Source organism: Saccostrea cucullata, unplaced genomic scaffold (genome assembly GCF_032062105.1).
Source record: "Saccostrea cucullata isolate Sc308-1 unplaced genomic scaffold, CSIRO_AGI_Scuc_v1 ctg311, whole genome shotgun sequence".
NCBI lineage: Eukaryota > Metazoa > Mollusca > Bivalvia > Ostreida > Ostreidae > Saccostrea > Saccostrea cuccullata.
Window position 1 is genome coordinate 46,372 of NW_026930660.1, and position 8,458 is coordinate 54,829.

Genomic DNA, 8,458 nt, shown 5'->3' on the forward strand with positions numbered 1-8,458 from the left:
GGGTTTTATTTGCTTGTATTTATGACAGTAGTAAATTAGGTTAAAATTATTAATTTATCACTCTGATGCAATGTTAAAGAAGGGTGTGATTATTTATTTATTAGAATTCTTTTTAAAGGATGAACAAATTATGCTATTTTTTGACACTTTTTTCTTTGCTGTTATCAGCCTTTGAGTATTGTTAATGTACTAGTACATTTTGTTTGCTATAACCTGCCTTTGAGTATTGCCATTCATTGCATTTTTTTTTTTTGCCCATTTGTTATCATGTACAAATTCTTGATGCTTTATATTATATGAATCCACGCTGTCAACCGAGGCGCAGCCGTAGATTGATTTACAAGTTTTTTCTGATTCATAGAAGGGGATTTGTAAAATTTTCTAGTACTGTTACATTTAACTACATGCAATATTTATTATATTATACTGAATGTTTTATACAAATTACATATTACAGTGAACCGTGCGTAAATAAATTCCGCGCAGTCGCTGAAATGTTTTTTGTAATACCATGTCGCAAGCAATGTTGCGCGACTGTTGCTACGCAGGAGGGCGTGGCAATATAATTGATTCAGCGGGTACTTTTTTTTTTATCAAATGTTTCTGAAATCAGATTCAAGTAATTTACATGAAAGTATAATATTATATTTTGTTTGCTATAACCTGCCTTTGAGTATTGCCATTCATTGCATTATTTTGCCCATTTGTTATCATGTACAAATTCTTGATGCTTTATATTATATGAATCTCACGCTGTTGATCAGCCTAATTGTATCATTCGTAGATTGATTTACAAGTTTTTTCCCTGATTCATAGAAGACAGATTGGTACCCAGTAGATTTGTACCTAGTACTGATTTATATTTATTTTATTAATTTAGAGACAAGGTTACTGAATTCAATGTAGTCGTTGATGACTTACTGCCGAGCGGTTGATTGATCTAATTTAATTAACAAATTCAATTCATCAGTTGATGTTGCTTCTCCTAAACTTAATCTGTTCTTTAGGATATGATTCTCTTTGTGAATAATTTATGCTGTTTTTATTAAAGAATAAGTTTGATGATCATTTTAAAAACAAAATCAATCACCGAAATACATTATAAAATAATTATATTCACAGTATCAGATTTTGGACTTTTTGTTCTTTAAAAAAAAATGAGGAATTGAAGTTTGAATAAAGCTTTGATTATTTTTAAACATTTTGAACAGAAATCTGTTATTGCATATATACACTTCAGAATATTTATTTAATATTTTTAAATTGTCAGTTCATAGATTTAGGGTAAGTCGGGGTAATTTCGACCACGGTTCAATTTCGACCACACAAACACAACACTGCATCATGATTTACGGCATTGTTGAGACAACTTTCTTCAGTTTACCCTAATATTTGAAATAATTTTAAGGTATGATACTGTTTCGCCAATGATTTTGAAGATACATAAAAAAAAATACTTGCAATTGTAAGGGAAAACAGCAAAACAAAAAAAAAGTTTTGTAAATTGCAAACTAAAAGTGTTGTTCTGTTCATTTTTAAGCATGTACCCCTTGTAGTTTCTTTTTTGTACTAGAAGGTAATGAATTTTGAAATATTTTTTGTTATGATTAAAATATCAGGAATATCTAAAATTTACATTTGAAATGAATCCTTTCCTTACTTTATTTTGTCTAAGGTATGCATATTTTCTGTACATCATAAGGTATTAAATATCTTTACATTAATTTTTAAATGAATGGAGTACATTTAGTGCAGATCACCTTTTTTTCGCAAAAAAACGTATTTGTTAAGCGAGATACAATTTCACGAATTCTGCGAAGTGTTGTGTGAAATCTATAGAAGTAATGAAAATTAAAAGCGGGAAATGGAATCAACTCGAGATCTCGAAATTACACGGAAAAAGGTATTAATAAAATAGTGATTAATAAAACATTGTCTTCGCAGATAATGCGGGGGAGGGGGAGGGGAGTTGTAGATTTTATTGCTGAATTTCATGTTTTATACTCGGACTATTAAATTTCAGAATTTTTAATTGTTTCCATTCCGTAGAATCAGACCACAGCACTTGCTTAATTTAAATATATCATTTCTTCCCTAAATTCTGCACTTATTAGAGGTATTTGACGGTTCTGCCCGTAGCTAACATCTGTTTTATTTACAGGGGCTTTAAAGCATGAAATTGTTCGTTATCTTCATCCTTTAATAGGTGTCGGAGTCTTAGACCCCCCTTTTTTTCAAAGATAAACATAATATAGGCATTGAAAATTGGGGCTATACTTTAAAATTGTTTGGTTTAGCCCACCCCCTTTTAATTAGCCCTTTTTCAATTTGCTTTCGACGCCTATGCTTTTTATTCTGAGCAAATCAGTTCTTATTCACTAGAACTTAATTTTACGTAATTATGCTAGACATCTCTTGCAATAAATAAATAAAAATCATAAATCTGTACAAGATTATATTTAAGTTTAATATGAATTGTTTTTCCCTTGCTTATGAAATACGCATGTGTCTCTTGCAATAATTAGATGTCGCGAAATTTTGTGATGTAAAATATGTTTGAATTATTCAATTTAAAAACACGGATACGCGTATATTCTGAATTACTTATAATTACCAAGAATTTTATGGACTAAATATTAAAAAAAATTAAAATACATGTACGAATAGTGATCAATACGAAAAAAAGTTACAATCTATGGAAGTCTCTTTAAACATGTAGTCCCCGTTAACTCCAGGGGTGGGTCGAGTATCCACAGGAAATATAAGCGATTTATTATCTTAATATCTGGCAAATGACGCGTCATGTCTTTTTTTTACTAGATTTTAATAAATTCGCACAATTTTAACATCTTAATGCTTACATTTTAACTAAAAGAATAAAGCAATTAAAATGCCTTTACTCAATCACCGATTCAAATGCTTGCATTGTCAAAGTATCTGTTGAATCGTAAATTTTTCTGACTTACTTATGAAAGCTTTGCAAAGAAAATTAATGTAACAAATACTTTTTAAAGCATAGTTTAATCTCTCTTGCAAGTTTTTTTTTTTCATTTAAAAAAAATATTTCTTCATTTATTTTTTGTTGTTTTGAATTTTACCTATTAAAATATAGTGATTTATCTAAATGGAACTTATTCAAATGAGATGTTATAAAAATTTAATGAGCGTAAATGAAATGAAATATTATATATATATACAGTGTACGTGTGTCAAGGAGGAGGCGCATTAGATAAGTTTTATCTAATTACAATTCGTAGTTAAACATAGCGGTTGTCGTGGCCGAGTGGTTAAGGCGATAGACTAGAAATCTATTGGGGTCTCCCCGCGCAGGTTCGAATCCTGCCGACAACGTACTTTTTTTTTATCCGCACGTCTTTGATATTTTGATATTCGAATCCCCTAATTAAAATTGGTCATTTTTACTTTGTGTAAATAGGGATTTACAGAGCAAGACCACGGTAGAAACTTGCATGGGAAGCGGTAACGAACAATTTATAAACCAATCTGAATGAAAACAGTTAATGATTCGGGAATTTCAACAACCTAGTATAATATCAGCATTTTGTAAATTTTAAGGTCGTTGAAGTAATCTTTGAATAATATAGTTCATAACAATTGCTATACGTCTTTGTTTCAATACTATATTTGACCAAGTAAAATTGCAACTACTTGATCAATATACACATTTCTTTTTTAATTTGGAGCATAGCATTTATTAGGTGGACTGTGAGTATTCTGATTTTTTTTTCGTGCAGAACAATATTGTTCTGCACGGAAAAAAAAAATCAAAATACTCACAGTCCACCTAATAAATAATATGATATTGAAATAATGAGGAAAAAGAAAGAAAAAGAATAAGAAAGTCTTGATTAAATTTTAGATATTGAACCCATAGTTATTGCTACAAATGTAGCATAGCAATCTATTTTTATAAAATAATATTCTTTTAACATATTACCATATACATGTATATATATCTTTGCAGGTCAAAACATTGTTGGTAAACTAAAAATGTACATATGTCTGTGCCCGATCCTTAAGCTGAAATTGCTTCCTACAGGCCCGTGTAAATGTCAAATCTTTCCTAATGACAGCTTAATTAAATGATACATGAATTTTAAACAAGTTTTTTTTTTCAGTCCAGGCCTTAAGGTCATAAACTGCGAACAGACTTTAGGCTTGACTTTGATTTCAATAACTTAAATCTATATCCAATGTATGTGCAAAAATATATAGGTGTGTTAAAGGTACTTGGACACAGATTTGAAGTTATTATTTTCTCTATAATATTACGACTTACAGTATATATTTTAATAGCATTTCACACAAAAATCAATTAAAAATCTTATTTCATATAAAAGATATTAAAACTTCAAATTTTTTGGAGGGTTTGATTGACACATCCCTGCACTTTCACAAATTAATTTTATTCTTAATCCTTAGGAAAAGTGGCAATCTCGTTGTGTATATATGAAAAATATTAATACTATAATCCAGAAAATTCAGAGTAGACATGTTCGAAAGCAAAACAAACACGCAGTATATTGTAAGTCCGTGCAGTTGTGGTAAGCAGACTGTGAGGATTGAACGCACCCGGTGAAATGTAAACATAAACAATAACAGAACTCGAGCCCTGTTTACAAAAACTGTGTATATAACACGAGTGTGCTCGATTTGCTAAACTCTGTACGCAACTCCTAGTTCGGAATGACGATACTTGTGAAGGAGTTTTGCTTTCTAACATTTCTACTCTGAATATAAAATTACTTTTCTGGATAAAAGTTTTAATATTTCTCATTAATACACAACAAGATTGCCACTTTTCCTAAGGATTAAGAATAAGGTTAAAATTTGTGAAAGTGCAAGGATGTGTCAATCAAACCTGCCAAAAAATTTGAAGTTTTAATAACTTTTAAATGAAATAAGATTTTTTAATTAATTTTTGTGTGAAATGCTATTAAAATATATAAGTCGTAATATTATAGAGAAAATATTGACTTCAAATCTGTGTCCAAGTACCTTTAAATATAAAAAATCATCCACATATTGTTTCTGTATCAAAATTAATTTTAAAATCACATTTATTTGATCTCATTTCTTTTAATTTTATGATCTTGTGGCCTAGTCTAAATACAGATATAGTTAGTCATATATGTTGTACAGTATAATGAATTCATGAAATACATTTCACTTCACGGAATCCCTCTGGTGAGCATTTATCTAATCATCAATTTTAAAAATGGTACGCATTAAAATTTTAAAGCTCTTTTACTTACATCAGTTGTCGTGGCCGAGTGGTTAAGGCGATAGACTAGAAATCTATTGGGGTCTCCCCGCGCAGGTTCGAATCCTGCCGACAACGAGTAGCTTTTTTTCCTTTTTCTATATCTTCCATCTATTAAGTTACATGATCTTTTGATAATCATAGAAGAAATTTAATTGTATCTGCATATTTCAAAATAATGTGATAATACCAAAACTTTATCATGAATTTTATTCTTTATTTTCAAGTATCATCCTTGAAAGTTTTCTTTACAAAAAGAATAAAAATTCTTTTTTTTTAAACCTCCAACTTCGTGCATATAAACGTATTATAGGCGAAATTGTTTGTTAAGTTTTTTTCTTTTATTTAAATTATTTGTTAACTTCATTTTTGTAGTTTTTTTTCACTCAGTGTTAGGCCAAATGAAACACTGTAAATTAATTTCTTAAATCCTTCTTAATTAAACTCCTCGAAACGATTACTTAACATTTTCTAGCAAGTTGTCGTGGCCGAGTGGTTAAAGCGATAGACTAGAAATCTGTTGGGGTCTCCCCGCGCAGGTTCGAATCCTGCTGACAACGATATGTTTTTAAATAGGTGTTAAGGGCATTTTCATGGACAGAAATGTTCAATTGAATGAATTGGTTCCTGCCGACAATATCTTTTGTCTTGATTGGAAGACTATATTAACATAATTTCCCAAATATTTTAGGCGTATTTCAAAGTAAAAATAATAATTCTCTTTGAAACTTTTATTATTTTGATATAATTGGAAAGGTATGTATGCCATCTTAACAGTTGTTTTTTTAATTTATCGTTATTATTTAATTCTAACATAACTTTTATCAGCTGCTCATATACTTGGGATCCTCCTCTTATGATACCCCTCCCGTTCAGTGAATTGATAGTTAGAAATTGTAAAATGATTTAGAATAATAACAAGCAAATTCAAAGAATTGTGGTCCCCTCTTTCGGTGTCTTTTTGGGCGAGATGTCATTTTTTATGACATTTTGTGTCTAATATGAACGCCCTATCATAAGTCATTTATTTAGAAATTATCACTGAACTCCAAGGTCAAGGTCAAAGGGTTAACGTTCTTGGTAACACCGTATCCAATGAAAAGTCTTCTCAAAAGGATTACATATGTGAAGCATGATAGCCCTAGCCCTTACCATTCAAAAGTTACGGTCAAGGTTAAAGTTTTCTCATAAGTACAAAAAATCTCCAAGGTTACAAAAAGTTTGAGTAGGTCAAACTCCAAGGTCAAGGTCCAAGGGGCAAAGTTCTTGGTATTCAATGAAAGGTCTCCTCACAAGAATTATATATATGAAGTATGAAAGCCTAGCCCTTACCATTCAAAAGTTATGGTCAAGGTTAAAGTTTTTTCATAAGTACGGAAATCTCCAAGGTCAAGGTCAAAAGGTCAAAATTGTTGGTATCCAATAAAAGGTCTTGCTACAAAGAATACATATGTGAAATATAAAAGTCCTAGTACCTACCATTCAAAAGTTATGGCCAAAGTAAAAGTTTGGAATTTTTGTGTAAAAGTGGGTCAAACTCCAAGGTCAAGGTCAAATGGTCAAATTTGGTGGTACCCAAAGAAAGGTCTTGTCACTAGGAATACACAAATGAAATATGAAAGTCATAGCTCCACTAAATCAAAAGTTATGGGCAAGGTTAAATTTTTGTGACGGACGGACAGACTGATAGACTGACGGACAGCTAGACAGACAGACTGACAGACTGACGGACAGACGTACAGACGGACAGACGAATGAGATATAATGTCCCCTCGCTTTCGCGAATGCGGGGGAAAATAATTAAGCTTTTATTGATCATTAAGACAAGAAAGATAACTCCCAGTCTCCCACTTATTTAAATGATGACTACATTATATTTCCACAGAAAGGTGTTTTGAAATTGTGTGCAATTTAATATACTGATTTCCCGCCGAAATATGGCTGAAATATTGCCGAAATATTGCCGACTCGGCGTTAAAAAACAATAATCAATCAATCAATATACTGATTTCATTTGTAAAACCAGAAGACTTTATCCGGAGTTGTCGTTCTTTTCCCCCCGTTTTTGATATATTCTCTGGATAATACGTATATAAAGTTGGCCAGAAATAGACTCTAATTTATACAGCATAGATTATTTCTCATGATTCACAGGTTCTTTTAAAAAAAAAAATTGGTAATATATAATATTTGCTAATATCAAATAATATAATAAATATGGACTCAATGCACGGTCAATATGCATTTATAAATTAATGACCCTTGATGAAAGATAAATCTCAGATACATGTAGAATATCGAAGCGCCCTGGATCGATATACTCCATGTATCTTCGGTCAATATCTATCATCCTGGGTCATTATAAATGCATACTTAGTATTGAACTTCATTTAGTCCATATTTGTATAATAAATTAATAATAATACTTTGTCTTTCATGCTATCTACTTTTCAGATGTACTTGACGTACAACTGAATTTTTAACAATTAAAAAAACACTTATAAAACATTGAAATAAATGAATTTGACTCTATTTCAATAGATAAAGCATGCACAAAAACAAATTATATTGTTCAAAAATATGAATATTTTGAGCTGTGACAATACATAACGGAGCAGTCAAGTACGATATATAGTACGGGGTGGGGAGACGGGCAGGGGGTGGGGGTGCCCCCTCCCCATTTTTCAAAGCATCCTTCTACTGTTAAAATGTTCAATAAAAGGATGGTCGCCCCTTACAATTTGTTGCAACTTAAACATGTTTAACAATTCAATTCAATTCATGTAGTTGTAAAGAACCCTCCTCCTTCCAATTACATTCCAGTGGAGTAGCCACACCAACAAGGAAAAAAAGCAATATCATAAATTAATGACAATGAGGGGTAGTTATATATGGCACAATGTGCAACAGATAATTTATATTTAATTTTATATAAGATTTAAATAAAGATTCATAATATTTTGTAAAGGAGAGGGGGGGGGGTCAATTAACATTTTCATACTAATAAACTTTATATATAACATTACGTATAATTTTGGGGAAAAGTTTGGGGAGTTGATCCTCCATAACTTTATTTTCTATTTACTACAATGTAGTAAAGGCATAATTACAATTTTTCTGCAGTGGCATTATTTGCGTTTTTGCACTTTTCATTTTAACACGAGGAAATGGGGG

At 30.9% G+C, this 8,458-nt stretch overlaps 3 non-coding genes across 3 annotated transcripts; all 3 read left to right on the plus strand.

Annotated features, from left to right (window-relative positions):
- Positions 1 to 3,269: 3,269 nt before the first annotated feature.
- Trnas-aga (transfer RNA serine (anticodon AGA)) lies at positions 3,270 to 3,351 on the plus strand. The gene has a single exon. It is a non-coding gene; the product is annotated as a tRNA-Ser (tRNA).
- Positions 3,352 to 5,280: 1,929 nt separating this feature from the next.
- On the plus strand, positions 5,281 to 5,362 carry Trnas-aga (transfer RNA serine (anticodon AGA)). Its single transcript has one exon. It is a non-coding gene; the product is annotated as a tRNA-Ser (tRNA).
- Positions 5,363 to 5,762: 400 nt separating this feature from the next.
- On the plus strand, positions 5,763 to 5,844 carry Trnas-aga (transfer RNA serine (anticodon AGA)). The gene has a single exon. It is a non-coding gene; the product is annotated as a tRNA-Ser (tRNA).
- Positions 5,845 to 8,458: the final 2,614 nt, after the last annotated feature.